The 16,874-nt window shown below is 41.7% G+C and overlaps 1 long non-coding RNA gene and 3 other non-coding genes across 5 annotated transcripts; 2 read left to right on the top strand and 2 right to left on the bottom strand.

Annotated features, from left to right (window-relative positions):
• The first annotated feature begins 59 nt into the window (after positions 1 to 59).
• On the top strand, positions 60 to 15,912 carry LOC112974846. 2 transcript variants are annotated; one of them, XR_003256397.1, is made up of 3 exons: positions 60 to 797; positions 6,105 to 6,568; positions 15,753 to 15,912. It is a non-coding gene; the product is annotated as an uncharacterized LOC112974846 (long non-coding RNA). The 2 variants fall into 2 exon arrangements; XR_003256396.1 differs by lacking the exon at positions 15,753 to 15,912 and adding an exon at positions 10,846 to 11,018.
• Positions 6,354 to 6,425, bottom strand: TRNAW-CCA. Its single transcript has one exon. It is a non-coding gene; the product is annotated as a tRNA-Trp (tRNA).
• Positions 6,842 to 6,913, top strand: TRNAD-GUC. Its single transcript has one exon. It is a non-coding gene; the product is annotated as a tRNA-Asp (tRNA).
• TRNAD-GUC lies at positions 7,115 to 7,186 on the bottom strand. The gene has a single exon. It is a non-coding gene; the product is annotated as a tRNA-Asp (tRNA).
• Positions 15,913 to 16,874: the final 962 nt, after the last annotated feature.

Raw genomic sequence — 16,874 nt, 5'->3', positions numbered from 1 at the left:
AAGGAAGCAGCCCCGCTATTGGCTGCCGGGCGGAAAGGGGCAGCGGCGCGCGGGTTCCCCCGACGTTAGTGCTTTGCGCGAGCAATGGTAACGCAGTTTAAATTCGGCTCAGGCGGGAGAGGCGCGCGAGGCGGCGCTGCCGGGGGGGGGGAAGGGGGCGCTGCCCGCTGCTGCTCCGTCCCCCTTTCGTCCCCCCTTCCCGCCCCGCTGCCTCGCTCCCTCCAGGCTCCCTTATAGCGAGGGTCCCTCACGTGGCCGCGGGGGACCGGCAGGGTGTTTTCCCTTGCCGGGAGAGGGTGAGCGCACCCCGCTGGGGTGGTGCCTTGGGCCCGGCGCCGCGGGGCAGGGCTGGCGCGGCGCTCATGACCTGCCGTTGCTGGGACCGTGCCGCTGGCTGCGTCACCGCCGCGGCTCCGCGGGCACCGGCTTCCCCGGCGCGATCGATTTGCAGAGCTTGTCGCATGCTTGTCTGCAGTTTGCTCAAGCGATTGCCTTGCAAATACGTTTAAAGCGTCTTCTCCCACAGTAACCGAACTTTGTTAGCGGTAACGAAGTGCTTAACTTCACCAGCCGGGAGGAGAAACCCAACCGGGAAAGCGCTAGCGAATCTCTTAGTGCAACCGCTGCACTTGTGATGAACGTTATGTTAAAAAAAATGCTGGAATCCCTTCTAGCGTATTGAAAAACGTGAAAGGCGTGTAGTCACTGTGTCGGGTTGACTTCAAAAATTGCACAATAGTCTCCCTACTGAGGAAGCGGTAGGACTGATCCGTAAGACTGCAAAGTCGTGAGGATAAGTGAGTTAAATCTTTCTGCATTTACGTAGTGCTTGCTGGGAGCGTACACTGCTATAAATCTTTAATAAATTGTATGGCGTGAAGTTTAAAATTTAGATCTGAATATACATTTTATGTTTGTGAGAAGTATTTTGCAGTATCACAGCTAAGAGGAATTGAAACGTGAATCTATTTTAATTTGTCCATAAAACATGGATGTGAAACCAGATGGGAAACCACTCCTTTATGTCCCTAAAAGAGAATGGTTTTAAATTGCCGTTGAGAAAAAGAACTTCCTCTGCTTTTGGTTTGTTCATTCATTGACAACAGCGGTTATCATTTGTGTTTAGCTAGCCATGGCTAGCGTCTTGGCTAGATGAAACTGCTGAGGGTCATTTTTGTGAAAGGGAATTTGCAGGAGAATCAGGGACCCACCCACAGAAAGTGGAAGACTTTGACTATTTTCAGTGGTTGAAAAATTACTGTAAGCTTGCCTAAAAATGTGAAATATGCTGAAAGTGAAATCCAAAAATACTTCCTATGTAGGACCCTCCCAAATGTCTGGAATTTTTTAGCTTTCCTGAGTGTGAGAAAGAGATTTTCAGTCACGCAGACTTCTTTGATATGAAAAGACTGAATGCCTTCTAAATTACCACAGGTTTTTAGCTTAGAGTTTTGCCAGCTTTACAATTCTTAACCTCTAATGCCACACGTAAAAATGAGACATGTTGTTTATGTTGCACTACACTATAAATTTTAATTTTCTGTCTGTGTGTTTAAAAATTATCCTGAGTTCAGTAGAGTTTTTGGATAACATTTAATCCATAACGAAATATACCTTTATAATTTGCATTCATGTTTAATCTTTGCCTAATAATACATGGTGAAATTGTGAAAACTGTAAATCCATTAATGACACAGACATTTAATGAAGTGCTACAGACCTGCTCTTACAGATAGCAAATTGAGAGGGAGAAATAACTATCACAAGAGCTCAAACATTCCAGAATTTGCACACAGCTAAGGTTCATTTAATTCTTTCATTTAATTCTGAAACATCACTAGGTTTTTAATTTAGGGAGAGTAGGTTCTCCCTCCAAAGATCAACTGACAAAAAATTAAGCCTAATTACTGGTAATTGTGGGTTGTTGCTTGAAGGGATGATCCTGCTTTCTATCCTGGCCCAGGTCATGCACTCCTGACACTTTCTTTTGCTGGATCCTGTAATTTTGCAGCCAGATCTGTGTGATGGACTGCTGGGCCTGTACAGTTGCAAGATTTGATGCAAATGGAAAGGGCAGGGATGGACAGGGCAGAGCAAGACTAACCATTTTGTGACAACCTGTGGTCACACTAGATTGGGTAGAATATGAAACCACACCGTGAAAACAGCGACTCTAACAGATCTTCTGTATGGCTTTAGATGAACTCCCTATTGCAAGCCAGAGGATATTATCTGGTGATAATCTGGAATGCTTAGAACAGCACACCTATTTTGACAGTGGTAAAGGGATGCAAGCAGATCGCCCCTACTTCTTACATCTGTCTCTTTCTCACTGCTAAAATGGGGGCATAAGACATTTCGTAGAGCAGGGAAACACGCAACAGACCATGCATCCAATCTAGTTTTCCTCACTTTTTCTGAAGTAGATCTCTCTATCTTAAAACATTTATGAAGAACCTGCATAGTTATTTTCAAGGGATACACAGACTGTTTTAATGAGATGTATTTATGTAGCTTAATTTTTGAGTTACCTCTTAACTGATGCAGATTTAGATTCAGGCTTTTCTAAATTATTTGATAGCAATTTACCCTTTAACACAGCTAGCCCCAAAAGGGAAAGAACCCAGGCTACTATAGGGAAAGAACAAGTCAGAAAGTAGTCAGGTAAGTGAGATGTTTTCAGACTGGCAAATTCACCATATGGTGCTGAGAAACTAAGCAACTGCAACATTTTTAGTGGTTGTCTTCAGAAACTTGGAAAGGACAGGGAACATTCTGAAAAAGGGTAAATAAAAAATGCTCATCTTTAAAACAGAGCTCATCTTTCATTCCTGGGAAAAAAATATTGCTAGAAATAATCAAAGAATTTGTAAGCATTTAGAAGATAAGATGATGATCAACAGTGTGCCCAGAAGAAATCATGTAAAGCCAATTTCCTTCTGTGATTAAGGGCCTTGTAGATTGTGAAGCAAGAACAGGAGTCATATATCCTGACTGTACCAATGTCTTTCAAATTATGTCACACAATATTCTCAAAAGCAAGTCAGGAGAACATGGAATAGATTAAATTGGTAGGTGGTAGGTACATAGTTTCTGCAGAAACTATCAATAGTTCACTAACAAACTGGAATAATATGGAGAGCAGGATTCCCCATAGGGATGTCTGGGGTCTCATTCTATTCTATACAGTATTTCCATTAAAAATCTGGGTGATGGAATAGAGTGCATACTTATTACATTTGCAGATACTATGAAGCTAGCAGGGACTGCAAGTATATTAGAGGACAGAATTCGAATTCAAATTAATTCTAACAAACTGGGAAGTGATCTGGAAAAAGCAGAATGAAATTAAGTAGGGTCAAGTGCAAAATACTGAAGCAGGAGTAATCAAGTGAACGAATATAAAATGGGGAACAGCTGGTGAGGTATCAGCCCTGCAGAGGAGGTGCTGGCTGCCATGGTGAATCACAAGCTGACCCTTAGTAATAATGTCATGATGTTATGAGAAAAAAATGTACTAACTATAGTCAGCAAGGAAATGAAGCAGTTCTCCTATTCTATTCAGAACTGGTAAAATCTGAGTCAGCTGAAATACTGGGTCCAGCTCTAGGCACTTAAAAATGCAACTCATTTGGAAAGACTCCAGAGGCAAGCAATACAAATAATCAGAGGCCTAGCAAACACAGTCTATTACGCTAGAACAGAAAGCCATGGATAGACATAATGAATTTCAAATATGTAAGAAGCAGCTATAAAGAGGAAGGGAATAAACTGTTCTCCATAGCCGCTGACCAAGCACAAGGAGTACTGGCCTTAAGTTGCAACAAAAGAGACATCAGGGTTGAACTACATATATTACCTTCCTAAGAGTAAGGATAGCAAAGCAATGGAATAGCACAGTTAAGGAGACACTTCTATATTTGAAGTGTTTTAAAGATATATGGAACAAGTATTATCCTGTAAAAAACAATGTCATTTATCTCCAAAAAATGTATTTTGATGATTCTGCTGGCTCTGTTTTCTAAGACTTCTATATTCTCTTCATTCTCTGCCATGTTTTACAACACTAATAAATGATTCTTATAAACTTAGAATGTTATCTGTGACATGTTTCTCTCTTTCCCTAAAATTCAGACCCTTGACAAACTTTTCCGTTTCCCTCTTAATGAAATGTCATTAAGCCTCAAAGTTTCCAGTCCACCTGAATCACTAAGGTACTGGTTCTTGAACTTGCTATCTTATATCTAGATCAATGTAATGTATTTTCTGTGGCCTTTGGGTTTCGGCACTTCAGTCTGTGGCTACTTTGAGAACATACTTCTATTCCATGGCTTGAAACCATGATCTTCTGAAATACTTTTTCTGGCACCCTCCTCTCCATTCCCACCAAATCAGGTTTTTGTTTGCCTTCAGGGTTTTTAAACACAAAGCCTTTCCTAGCTCTTGGTTTGTCCTGTTCTGCTTGCTTCCTCTGGCTTTACTTTCATCCTTTTCATGTGAACTTCTGTACTGAAAATAGGGTCTTCCTGACAAACTTTCTGCTTCTCTCCTATTTAAAATTTAAACCTGCCTACTCCTTTTGACTTTTTCTCATCACTTCCACATACTTGTAGAGTGTTTTTTGAGTTGTCTTTGTAAAATTAAAAGTGTAAGATCTTTGGCACATTTTTTAGCTTTTAAGTGGGATCTTAGAAAGTCTGATATACACAAACATTCTAAATAAAAAATGGCTTTTTTATCCAACAAGATCTTTATTATTATGCTGACATGATAATAATCATGCACCATGAGTCCAGTTTAGCTACATACTTAAACTTACTTTCAGCTGCAGCACCTGTGCTGCATTCCTTAAGGAACGGATGCATGTATTTAAATGGTTAATTATGAATGTTGCTGACTGTTTTGGTAAATCAAAATGTTGTTAGTGGTCTCTGAAATTCAAATTAGCTGCAAGCAAATTTTCTGAGTCATTCATGCATCCCAATCATGTTATGCTCCAGAACCTGAGAAACCTGAAAGGTTTATTAAAAAATAATAATAATATGCAAGTTTAAATAATTTCTTGTCTCTTTATTGCTTTGCTGTTAGGTTCAATTTTTATATCATGCCTGCTCTATAGGGACACTGAAATCTAGCAATAACAAGGACTGCACATATTCATTATTCTTTCTGTACAAGGAACAATTTTGGACCTTCCCACTTCTCAATATTTATTAAGAAATGAAAAGACAAATAATGTGAAATCCTGATGTTGACCTGAGCAGTGTATCATGAGCCAATATATTTGAGGACTCACTGATGAGTTTGTTATGTAAGTAGCAGATGTACTGCATACAGAAACAAATAATTAAATACATGTATTTTGAACAATGTTTATTTGTGGTTCAGCAAAACCTTTATGATACTGAAATGGCTCACACAGCATAGCATTTACACACATCACTTTCCATCAGATGCATTGCACAGAAAAAGTCTTAGGGTCCCCTGAACTTCTTTTAGGTTATTTTAGGAATTTCATGAACAGACTTTTGCAATTTAGGCCTTCAAAGTACTGAATAGAAAGCAGCTATGAATCATACAAGTTTATTCCCTTCATTTTTCCCTTTCTACCTAGGTGTTCTGCAATAAAGTCTTGAAAGATCTGACTTCAAGTACATATGAAAAGCTAAGTTAGCTAACTATGCAAATTGTAAAATGTGCCTCACTATTTTTAATGGACTAAATGAGATAATGAAAATGAATATTTAGACAATGGAACAAACATTTTTAATCTTGTCGCTTACTTATCTGTTGGATACTGTTTAGCCCTTGCAAAAGGGTACCCAGAAAAACAGGGTCTGCACTTTCCGAGATCCCAGTTCTTCCTGGGCTCTTTGAAAGCAGCCTGTTCAGGCCCGCAGGCCTCACCCTTCCAATTCAGGGCAGGTTGTTGTGCGCTACTGCGGTCATATCGGGGAAGGAAAGCAGTTCCTTTGTTTCCTTTCCCGCCCTTTATACTTTCTGGCTGAAACAGACCCACCATTCCCCCCAAATCCTTGCTGAAGGAATCCCCAAAGCCAGATGTTTTCCAAACACCTGTTTCTTGTGTTTGTTTCTCTCTTCAGGCTGCCTAGTCAGTACTGCTGGTACCCTTTCACCCATTCAGAGAGCCCCCATTTTATACTTCCGCTCTCCTTGTCGGACTCGAGCAAAATGATGAGCCCCTAAATGTGTTACCTGGTTAAAGCAATCAGGTTTCTCTTTAAAATTAAAAAAAAAAAAAAAAAAAAAAGACAGTTCACGTCTTGTTTCCTCCAAGATAATGGAGATTAAGGCGAAGGAGGAAGAAAAAAGAAAGGGAAACAAAAAGCAAGTGACCCCGACGTGATTCGAACACGCAGCCTTCTGATCTGGAGTCAGACGCGCTACCGTTGCGCCACGAGGTCCTGCTGAGCAGGCGCGCGCAGAGCCTTAGAACTCGCCCATCACGGACCGCCGGTGGGACATGGCCCGGGGGACCTCAGGGGCCGGCGCCGGTGAAGACCCCCTTCTCACTCCCCTATGGCGACCTCACAGATTACAACCGCAGGTACGTTAACGCCCCTCACAGCGCCCTCACAGCCACTCCCAGCCCCTAACAGCAAGGGCTTCTCGCTCCCTGGGTTGTGCCGCGCTCACCTGCCGCCATCCACAGGCTCGCGGGGTCCCGGCTCCCCCTCCACAGTCTTCGGGCCGGTTCTCGCCGCCCCGACCTCCTCCCTCCCGCCCCTCCGCCACATCCCCCCCACGGCCGTTAACCACTAACAGGGGGCGGCTGTTATCTGCATAAAATGGGTCCGGCGGAAGCAAAGTTTAAGGCAGTTCCTCGTTAGTATAGTGGTAAGTATCCCTGCCTGTCACGCGGGAGACCGGGGTTCGATTCCCCGACGGGGAGGCCGCAGTTTGAGGTTTTTGTCTCCCCTTCCATCGCTTTACCCCTCCCCCCCCCCCCAAAAAAAAAAAGCGCGGGAAAGAAAACGGCGCCACGCGCTGACGTTTTTGCCGCGGGGCGGGGGGAGGGGAGAATAACGGCCCGGCCGCGCGCGCTGCTCCCACCGAAAGACGCGGGGCGGGGCAACAAAAGGCGTAAGCGCCTCTCCCCGTCGGGGAATCGAACCCCGGTCTCCCGCGTGACAGGCGGGGATACTCACCACTATACTAACGAGGAGTCGCGGGGAGCTTCAGCGCCGCCCGCGCTGCCGCGGCGGCTCCGCGCGGCGCGGCTTCCCCGCGCACTGCAAAGCCGGGGTGGAGGGGGGGAATGAAGGCTCCGCTATGGCTCTTGTTTTTCCGGCTCATTTAGGCTCGTGTTTGCTGGGGCGGGGAGGCAGACGTATCGCGGTCTCCTGCCGATAGCTCGTCTTCCCTCCCGTCCCATAACTGAATGGTTTGGGGACCCTCACGCACAAATCCAGGAGAACAACTGTGGAAGGAAATTAGCAGACTCAGGGCAGTGAGGAGCGAAGCAGCAGCTCGGATATCTTTGCATTCGTATTTTTGCATCTGGTTCATGTAGACAGTTTTTTTTTTTCCCCTGGGAACTTGGGAAGCGCTTGAGTCAGCAGTCCTCGGAGTGAAAGCACCTGCTTCTTACCTACCCAAAAAGGGAATGAGAGAAATGGAAACCAATTACTCTGGAATTTGAGAGTAAAAGGCTGAAGGACACATACTGACTATATAGCCCAATACTGATTCAGTCAGCAGTAACATGGTTGTAAGTTTGCATCATGGTGACATTATACAGGGAACTATATTTAATTTACTAGCTTGTTAGATGAATTAACACCATACGTAAATGGACGATGAGAACAACCAGCATTCTTGTTTGATGGTCTCTGCTACTGCTAGTATTTCTTTGGGTAAAAGGACCCCAGGCTAGCTTGTTCAGATGAGCATGGCTTAAAAAAAAAAGTCAATCCATATGTAGATGTCTAAATATAAATGACCTATAGCTGAAGCATTTCTAAAAATTGGGCTACTCATTTAAGTATCTGGGTATAAATGTGTTCCTCACTGCATGCAGCAAATTTGAAAATTTTACCCTGATAAGTGAGAAATAAAGTTTCCTAATAATTTCATTACTGTGCAGGTAGTATAATTAGATGAACCAGTAGAGCTATGATTAAGTGATAGGCTTGAAACCTCTCAGAGCAGGGTCAAAACCACTGTTGCTAGGCCAGTCTAAACTTGCTGTGCAGGTTCAAATTTTATACAAGAAATGTTTGATGGTTAACTTAATGTGGGAGACTTTATACTGGATCAAATATTGCCTGTCTGCATTTTGTCGGACCACTCACAATCGATTAGTTTAGGCCAATCGTGTCTCAGTTCCTTCTGTTCCTTGATCCTTGTGGTCACACAGCTCAGATGTGACTGACGTACAAATGCTGGCGCTTACGGCAGCTGGCCCTTCCTTAGCTGCTGCCCTTGGCCTCAGAACTTGCTTTGCATCAGACTTCTGCACAGACCTCTCCTGGGGCTGTCTCCTTTTGGAACAGGGCTTCTGCTGCTGCACCATCTTTTGCAAATTTTTGGCACTTTCAGACTACCAGACCCAGGCTTACAGCAAGTCGTGTAGACATTTTTTGTGTTCTTCAGCACTGAGGGCAAAAGTGGATCTGGCTTGGATTTGTGGACCTAATGGAGATATGGGGAAAGGCCACTGTGTGAACAAATTCATGAAGCAACATGTAGGTACTTCAGTGTAGGTACAAGAGGACTCTGCAGAGCCAAAGCCAAGGATCTGAAGAGGGTCTAAAAGAAGAACAAGGGGTTTAATGGCCACTGCAATCCAAGGAGGACACCTTGCAAAACTATGAGGAGCTTGAGCAAGTTCGCCAATATAGTTCTCATGGCACTGGCAATTCTATAGCAGAGCACTCATACCTCTTCTGCAGTTCACCATTTTAGGGAAGCACTAAGATGAATGTAAGTGTGATGGCTGCTCTGCACTGATGGAGGAATTTTGCAAGAAGAGAAACAGAGCTGTCAACAACCAGGACCTCTTCAAGGTCTGCAAGGTCTATCCTCTGCAAGGTCTATCCTCTGCAAGGCCCCAGGATCAAGTGACACAAAGTTTGCAACAGCCAACTTAAGATGATCTCTCCCTGTATTTTCTTTGTTATGTTTTTCCCCATTTTCAATTTCTTAACATATTGCTAAGGGTGTTTTATCAGAAAGGCAGGTTGGTATTGACAGTCCTTGGCCGTGCCTCAACCCACTGTCCTGCTCCTGCATGCCCACTCCAGCCTGTCCTCCTCCTGCGTGCTTCCAGCCTGTCCTAGGATTTTTGCCAGGTATCAGTGGTCTTGCTCACTCCATGGCCTTGCTCTTATGTTCCATTAGCTTAAGTTGCTGTAGACATATGCTGGTAATTAAAATAAAAAGCTGATCAGAGGCACACCTAGAAATAATCATAATTGATTCTATCCTTGAAAAAGTGCTTGGTGGAGAGAAAGCAGAACTAGGCTCACACATGCTCCTTCTCTCATGTAATCAGTATACACATGTCCTTAGCTAGCATGTCCTCCACACATCCTTCCAGCTAGGGCAACCCTGAGCCAAGACTGCCAGCCAATATGTAGTCTTACACTCTTGCACAACTTCATCCCACTGTCTATGTAGCAGAGAACATGCATATCTACTAAAAATACCTACTGTGACCTGAGCTGGTGATGATGATCTTTAATTAGCCCTGAAGAAGGGTTAGCCAGCTGTCCTGCTGAAACGTGAAAATGATGACCACCTTTGTTTTCTTACTAAGTTTATAGGCACTTCTGAAGCCAGACTTTCAAAGACATCATTGTGTGCTCCAAATTAGAACATGACTTATCTACAGCTGTGTAAGAATGGGAGTTGGAAGAGACATAGAGGTGTGAGTCAGTGAATCAGAAGGGTAGTTTTGAAGTGGATTGGCTATTATAGTGCTACTATGACTCCGAGTTAGGCAGCAAATTCCTTCCCTGTTGATTTGTCACAGAGACATACTAGCATAAAGCAGGACAGGTACTAGGAGCTAGTAGCAATGTTGCAAGGTCTGTGAAGGATCTGCTTCCTTTTCAGGACCTGTATTAGCTATTTGTCCAGTGCTAACAACCATGTTCCATGCTTTCCTCATCATTGCACCAGCTTTGTGCTCAGAAGTCACTGGAAACCTGCTCAGTGGAGCAACAGGCATCTGCAAGAGGCCCTTTATGACCATCAGCAGGACTTGGGCTGGGATCTAGCTCAGCATTGTAACTGGAAGCTAGTTACCTCCTCTTCAGCTTGCTTAGGGCCTTGTGCAATTGAGTTTTGAATACCATCAAAGATAGGAGATTTCACAACCTCTTTGGCTGGAACCTGGAATAGGTTGCCCATCCTCATGGTGAAGAATATTTTCCTTATATTTACTTGAAGTTTTCTATGTTGCAAGTTGCATCAGTTGCCGCTTGTTATTTTGCTGTGCAACTCTGGGAAGAATCTGGCTCCATCTTCTCTATACCCTCCCATTAGGTGGCCAAAGACAACAGTTAGATCACCCCTGTCAGCCCGTTTCTCTAGCCTGTCAAGGTCCCACTGAATGGCAGCCCAGCCCTTGAGCATATCAAGTGCCCCCCTCAATTTGATGTCATCCACGTGTCACTTGCTGATTGATGGTTGTTTGCCATGTCAGCAAACATATATTGTTAATGGCACAAAGAGGTTCAGCACAGCTGACACCGGCTCTAGCAGCGTGACCTGACAAGGATCTATACTGTCAAACTGCTCATACTTTACTGCCATGTAGACCTGGCCCTAGTTCTAGCACCGCAGTCGCCCCAGTGTGACACTGGACTCCTTTTGCAGGTCTGAGACGCAAATTGCAAAGTGCAGCACTGCTGCCTTCTAATTGGAGGCACAGCCTGGACCCCTGGCAGAAGGCTGGACTGACCAAAATATCCTCACAGTGCAATGTGGGATACCAGGCAACATATTCATGGCTAACGCTGGTACAAAATCAAGGTACTCTGTGCTATCACTAATTTGAAGTAGCCATTTAAAATTTTGCCATGCAACAGTGTCTTGAACTAAATCAAACCCATTACACCAGGACATTCTCTAGTATAAGCTGCTCATTCAACCACACTCAAAAATGATGCCTTTATTAAATACATTAAGCTTTACACAAACATGGTTTTGTCTCTTCTGCAGTTTATGGAGCTGTGTGGAAAGTTTTAACCGGGGCTGGTCTGTGCTAAGGGTAGGACAAAATGTAGTTAGGGCAGTTCCTTGCACCAGCAGTTCTCTCCTAGCTGTAGTTCTCGCAATGATCCAGGTAGCCTGGAGCAAATAGAGGTAGACCTCAGATCCAACAGTTGCTGACAACCTAAATTTTGTGAGACAGGCCTTCATCTCCTTGCCAGATTGTACAATAACACAAGTAATTTCATCCCATTTACTGTAATTTTATGTTCAATGGGAAAAAAGGACCTTCTATAGTTGCATAAATTAGTGCTTCTAAATCAGTGTAAAACACAAACCCTAGAAGAGAAACCAAGCCCTTCACTGATGTGGTCTTTAGGAGTTCCCATCCAGAAGAGCTGCTTTGAACTGAATGCATTAGATTCTGATTACTCTTCATGTGCATTTTTATGCTCTTATTGCTGCCCATTCGCACATATCCATCACTCTGTCTGCTCTTTGTGTTCTGTTTTCCATTTCATTTTTGCCCGTGCCCTCACCCTGTGAAGTTCACAGCACAGGACTTAATGAGCTTTTTGGTAAGAATTTTTTAGTTGGACAATGGCATATTCAATTATGGGTCTTATTTCTGTACAGTTTTTGGCCTTAAACAATTTCTGTCTAGTGTAATGCATGTTTGTTGTGCTGTTGCTATGACTTAATGACCTTTTTCTGTTCTAATGGATTTTGATCAAGCTAAAAAACCAAAGTTTTAGAAATTATTAGAAAAGTTAATTTGCATCACGTAGGGGAATGAGTGACCAGACATCCCATGTAAAATCAACAGGTGAAGTGCTGAAGAAATTCTGGGTAAAGGGGACTGTGACATTGCATGCCAATGCCAGGCGTATCACTGGGAGGAGGGAATTAAGGGATTTTCCCCTATTAGCATGCCTAGTGTAGTTTGTACAGTACTAAATGCAGCCACACAGCTGGGCAGCTTCCTCTCTGTTTTGTGTCCTGTGAACTCACTAATAAATGGAGCCTTTTAAAAACTTGTTGGAAGAATCTCGGGGCTTGAAAATTTATTTCCTAAGAATTGTGAAATAAAACAGACAAAAAGTGCCCATGTGGAACTATGTTTTCTGTTTAGGTGAAAAACACTCTGAAGGAAGAGTTGAAATAAGAATCTAGCCATTTATATTTTTATAACCCAGGTTACATATAATGGATACTCCCAATAACACTAAACACCTTACCAAAGGCATTCTGTATTCTGATTACTTAGGCTCTCAGAAGGGGTTGCCAAGTAAATGTACTGAAGAGATGCCATAAAGAACTGGAAAATTCAATTAAGCAAAGAAAAAGTGGAGGCTGGCTGACTGTAATGAATGACTTCGACTTTAAAATAGCAAAAAATTGAGAGATGACCTGCTTAGAAATCAAGAGATTGGCCTCAGTAATTAAAGGGAAGAAGGTTGATCAAATTTGTGTGCAGAATACACCTAATTTGATTAACAGGTTAAATAGTTTCAGTATCATTCCAAAAGAGCATTTATGCAGCAAAGCCCTGAGGAACAAACTTTTGCACACTGCAAAAGCAAAAACTGCATAGGAGGTGTACTAATATTAGTGTATTTTGTGTAATGCCGTTCTGGATACTAGACTATCCCTATCATATGAGTACAAGAATAGTCATAACTTTCTAGCTACGATATTAAGATGAAAGTCTGCAGTGGATCTAAGCAAGACAGTATTGGTCTGACTTGGTCTGACATAGGACTTTTCTTATCATCTTGAAACTTGTAATTTGCTTCAAAAATAGACTAATGATGTAGTGCCTCAGAAGGAAAATTCTGGAGATAAACATTTGTAAAAAATCAAATACTGTCATACACAACTATAATATTTACTATCGTGTCCAACTGTCACATCATATCTGTTCTAGGTGTGAACACCTATTATTCAAAAGAAAAAGAAAAAGTAATATTAAACGAATCATGAATCTAACAAAGCAAAATAAAGACAGAAAAAGCAAGGAATAGCAAAATTCACAGACAGAAATCCAGTAAAAAGCACAAATAGATTAAAGAAAGATATCTGAAGCAAGATGTCATGAAAAAGAGGCTTCACATGGAGAAATGTGTGATAATGTGAAGAGGATGGAGAGACATTTGAAGCTCTCAGCTTTACAAAACTGTGAATGAGAGAACTTGCAGGGAACGTAACTCTTAGGAAGGTGATTTTCAAAAACTTCTTTCCTGCATTTTGCTGCTCAGTAGGCATAGACACCATGCAGAAGTGCAGGCCAAGTAATTACGATGGGAAAACTGGAAAGTCTAAAACAACGATGAACATCTGGAGGAAGTGTTATTAAAACCAAGAGTGTTTCAGCATCTTCATGAAAACTCTGTGCCTGCTTAAGATATAAAATTAGAAATACGCGAAAGACCCTGCAGGAGACTTGAAAAAAAGTCTTTGCTTCCATATCAGAACTTACTAATGCCACAGACTTTGAATAGCCTACACTACTATAGTACTGAAAAATCACTAGGTAAAAAATATGTCGACATATTTGTCAGTTTAATGCAGTAGTTGACACAAGGGAAACTGACCTCACCTTGAAAATACTGCCAGAATCTGTGCTGGAAGTATAAGGGGAAATGTATATGTGGTTTGCTGATTTTGAGAAGGCTTCGAGAAGTTTCAAAATGACAGCTATGTATCACTGAAAAAGGTAATGATGACTCACAGAATCCAGAGTTTAGAAAACTCAGTATTTTAAAAAGAAAGGAGCCCTGTGAATTGATATTAAAACATCAAACTGCATCGTCAAGGTACATTTTGTCTGTGAAGATATTTGGTCTAAGTAGAAAGCATAACTTATGAAAGTTTGGAATCATCTTAATGGCATCTGAGTTAACAGAGTTTTTACAAAGAATACAATGTATGCTAGCAATCTTTTTCTATGAGTTCAGTTAGAGAAGAACTGCAGATCTTGATGAGTGTTTTGAACAAAATTATGATAAATGTTAAGAAAACTTAAACATAATAATGTTAAGAAAACTTAAACATAGTAAGAGCAGTCTCAGCAAAGGACAAAGTTGACAACTCATTTATTTTGTCAGCCAAGCATTAGATCAAAGCTACCAGCACACTAGCAATTTATTGTAGTACTGGCCTCACTGTGGGTTCCTGATTCTTCAGTTGTCCCCATTTACTACTTCATTGTGTGTTTTGCATGAGGAAGAGAATAGCTTCCTTTCTAGACAAAATCATGGCTTGACTGGCTAATAGTTTCCTCCCTTCTCCCTTCCTTAGGATACAGGTGCCACATGGCATAAAAAGTGCTGTAATGATTTCCAGTAATCCATGTGCACAGGGAAACCCTGAGAAACCCCAAAAAGGTCTCATGGCTTACAAAAACCAGTCAGGCTTAAGTCTCATTTCAGTATTTGATTTTTATCTTTTCCATGCACAGCACTATTACTCCTATGTCTAGCTTCTCCACTTTGCAGTCATTCTCTTTTTTGCCTTTTCTTCTCTGTATTTGCTATTCTTTTTCCCTTTTTTGGTCTTCTGCTCTTTCTCGCCAAGAAAAAAAAGATGCTCCAGGTCTGGTCTGAGCCACAGGGATGCAAAAGAGTGACCTGGAGGCTGGAGGAAATTGCTGTTCTTGTTCAGCTGGGTCAGGAGAGGATCCTGGGACTGGCCTTTTTTGCTACTGAGGCAATTTTCAGGGGGTGAAAGAGCAATGGAAGAAAGTGGTAGGTTTTTAGATTTAGCAGATGGAAGAAGGAAAATGGTATAATATAAAACATTAAAAATCCCTTACGAAAATTAATTGCCGTTTCCAAACGTTAATCATGATAGAGAAAAGCAAATGGGCACATTCACCAGAGATTGCTTAAGATGTGATGGATGGTTAACCATCCTATTCAACTGTAAAATCCTGTTTCAACTGTAAAAAAAATGAATCAGAGTGCACTTTAATTTTGAAACAAGAGATGAATATTTAAAATCAGTTGAATAGCCAAAACCACAAATGAGGAACTGTTGAGAACGATGTACTTAGAGCACAGCTGCTTGAAAGAAGGGTATACCACTACCATGTATCTGCAACACACTGCCTGACAATCACCAAGTTACTCTAATTCTAGTAAAATCGAAGGAAAAGCAACAAGAGGATAAAAAGATCAGAGGCATTGCTAAGTAGGGTTAGGTTCAGAGAAGACTGGACATTTTATAGCTTTCTCACAGAGGACAAGGATGGGAGATGGTGATCTGCAATAACTGACTTGGAGATGTCACTTCAGAGAGATGGGAAAAAGGCTGAGGATTTTGTGAGTGGCAATATCTGAAGGGAGACATCATCGTGATGACAGTAAATGATTAAATAATGGGTGATTAAATTGCAGTGCAGTGCAAAATAATACATTTATTCCTGGAAGAAAAATTTAGGAAAGGTTGGGTTTTTTTTTTTCATTAGTGTTCCTCATCATGTATGATCAGAATGGGGAGGATATTTGTACTTCAAAAAGAACAAACACTGTGTTAGACAATGATCTTTATTTCTTTCTGCTATTTTGCAGGATCTTTCCTTGAGTTCAGTTGGGAAAGACTAGACTTTCAAGTTTGCGGTTGCATTGGCTCCCTCTGGTGGCATTCAGAGATGCTCTACAGTCTAGGAAAATGATTCAAAATTAGTTAGAAATCAGAAAAGGTGTTTATTATTTTATTTTAATTGTTGTATTAAAAAGAGAAGACATAAATAAATCTCTTAAATCCAATTGAGCTTACACATAATCTGCTTATAAAATGAAATTCTGACCATCTGGGTCAAAAGGGCTCATGAAAGCATCATTTGTTTCCCTACCTTCACAGCCTCTTTACTGAATTCATGGATAGCATTTTGCTATTTTGCGTTTGGAAAGGAGAGGAGTTAAAGCTATGCCTTTGCTCTGGGACTGGCCTGTTTCACTCGGCAGCAAAAAGCAATCAGTCTCTTACAGAAAGTTTTAATGGAAAATTTTCCATTTTGAAATTAAGGTGCTTGGCAGTTGTTGCCATTTGCATCCTAGGAGTTCTTGCCGGAGCTCAAACAGATGTGCAGCAAATGCCAGTTTTTGTCCGTATGTTTTTAATAATGAATATGGAGAACAGAGGAAAGGAAGGATAGAGAGGAGCAGGAAATGAGGAGGAAGTTAGATCATTTCCTCTGCTTATGCCTGCAGGAAGGACCCACATTTTTGGACTTTTTAAAGGATGAAAGTAAAAGTTTCATCTAGAGTTAGGTAACTCTGCAGTTACCCGTTCTCTGCCTGGTAAGACTGACTGAGAGGAACAAAATATTTAAAGTTACATCATCAGTGATCCCAGTCCCCTACCTCTGCTGTCTAAGCCCTCATTACTGAACATGAGGTTTCCCAATGAATGAAACCTCCTACCCCTTCTTTTTTATTTATTTTTAATATTACCTGAGAGTTCAAGGAGTACTGCTTGGAAGCAGAGAGTGAGAACAGTTTCTGGTCAAAGTAACTCTGCTCAGTATTGCCTATATTAACATTCTTAGACTGATACACTGATGTACTTTTAACAGTAGCATGTTAGAAACCATGAAAAGAAGACCAGGGAAAAAGTCAAAATTTTCTGTAGAATAACTGATCATATTGGAAGAAATGTTGTATGTTCTTCTGTTTAAATGGGCGAGGGGG

This window comes from Apteryx rowi, unplaced genomic scaffold (genome assembly GCF_003343035.1).
Source record: "Apteryx rowi isolate R43461 unplaced genomic scaffold, aptRow1 scaffold_631, whole genome shotgun sequence".
In the NCBI taxonomy this organism is placed as follows: domain Eukaryota; kingdom Metazoa; phylum Chordata; class Aves; order Apterygiformes; family Apterygidae; genus Apteryx; species Apteryx rowi.
Note: the sequence above shows the minus strand (reverse complement) of the source record. Positions and strands in the feature narration are given on the sequence as shown.